The 1935-nt window shown below is 50.1% G+C and overlaps 1 pseudogene; it reads right to left on the reverse strand.

Moving 5' to 3' along the window:
• Nucleotides 1–991: 991 nt before the first annotated feature.
• The window catches only part of LOC102819523, a 2997-nt pseudogene continuing 2053 nt past the window's right edge, over nt 992–1935 (reverse strand).

Here is a 1935-nt window from a genome sequence, read left to right on the forward strand (position 1 = left end):
GAGCAGCTGGTAGTTTCGAACTGCTGACCTTCCGGTTCGCAGCCCGATTCGTAACCACTACGCTACCAGAGCTCCTTGTAAGTGGCTCAAATTCACCAGTCGCTCCTGGGAAACCCTTTACTGAGTCGCTATGAGTTGGAATGGTACCAGGTGCCATGGACACCTCAGAAAACAAAGACCCTGTCCCACATTCACAAATCCACAGACACAAGGATTTTCTGGGTGATACAAAAGTGTAAGCACTGGACTACTAGCCAAAAGGTTGTCAGTTCAAACCTACCCAGAGGCAGTTCAGAAGACTGGTTTCGTGATTTGCATCCAAAAGACCACAGCTTTGAAAATCCTAGGGGGCAGCTCTGCTTTATATACATGGGGTCACCATGAGTGTGAATCAGCTCAATGACAGCTAACAACAGGAAAGATGGAAATTAACATGTAATTACACAATTACAAAACCCGATGAGGTCCATAGTAGGGGAAGTGCATTTTTTCCCCCCAGAAACTGGTATTTATTATCAAAGTCATAGTCAGTGTCAACAAGATGCCACAACCACAAAAAAATTGCGTACATTGCAATCTCAAATGCAAACAATCAAATGGAACCCCAATCATTTAAAAAGTAATTCTAATCACCCAGAAAGAAACTGAAGTTTTTAAATGTCTTTATACATCCAGCCAACAAAGTAAAATGGTTAACAAGAAAAAATACAGATTCAGAGGTCTGGTCTTGATGTTTAAAAGAAGGCAACTGCTTAAGCATTTCTATCAATGCGAACATCAATCTCTCAGCCACTCAGCTTCATCCAATTCTTCATTTGGCAGGTCTGCTCAGCCACCTCATGCGACTCAAACTTGACCACACCGCCGCCTTGGACTTCCCGTTCTCCATCTTGATGTCAGCATACAGCACAAGGCCACATTCGTTGAATTTGCCTTTTCCATGGAAAGTCAAATGGGAGGTTTCTCACAAAGATGTGGCAGGCCTTCCGGGTCACTCCAGTGGCATGGCCTCCGGCTCCACCAAAGGAACCGGCAAAGCTCTCTCCGCGACGGTGCGGTCAAAGCTGGTGCCACCACCGCCACCTATGGCCAGGCCTATGTGCTCCAGGCTTATGTGCTCCAGGTTGTTGGCGCCCATGTGCTCCAGGCCAATGGCCATGCGGTCCATCACAGGGCCCATGTGCTCCCGGCTAGCCCCTATGCCTGCGGGCACCATGCGTTCCATGCTCAGACCCATGTACTCCATGGCGGGGCCCATCCGCTCCACACCAGAGCCCATGCACTCAATAGTCTGGCCTACGCGGTCGATGGGCGCGGCCATGCGCTCCAGGTTGAAGCCCGTGCCGTCACCCATGAGATCCACGCCAGAGCCAATGCGCTCCATCGTGTGACCCATGTGCTCGATATTGGAGGCCATGTGGCCAAGGCCCAGCAGGCCCAGGTGCTCAATGCCAGAGCCCATGTGCTCCATGGAGTCCATGGGATCCATGCCGTGGCCCATGCCTGCGCCCATGCACTTCATGCAGGCACCCCCGATGCGGTCAATGCAGGGGCCCATCCTCTGGATCCCCGGACGCTGCCTCCGTCTCCACCGCCTCCCTGCTTTGCCATGATCGCTCCTCTCTTCAATGCATTACTTGTTGTTATGTGCTATGGAGTCGGTTCTGACTCATAGCGACCCTGTATAGGGTTTCCGAGGCTGTAAATCTTCATGAGAGCAGAAAGCCTCATCTTTCTCCCGCAGAACAGCTGGTAGTTTCGAACTGCTGCCCTGGAATGGGTTCTGACTCACCATGACCTTGTATAGTGTTTCCAAGGAGCAGCTGGAGGCTTTGAACTTCCAACTTTGTGGCCTGCAGTACAATGCTGATCCTAGAGCGCTACGGACCTATTCCATTTATATATATATATACATATATGTATATATATATATAT

The sequence above is a fragment of the Chrysochloris asiatica genome, unplaced genomic scaffold (genome assembly GCF_000296735.1).
Source record: "Chrysochloris asiatica unplaced genomic scaffold, ChrAsi1.0 scaffold00090, whole genome shotgun sequence".
Classification (NCBI taxonomy): domain Eukaryota; kingdom Metazoa; phylum Chordata; class Mammalia; order Afrosoricida; family Chrysochloridae; genus Chrysochloris; species Chrysochloris asiatica.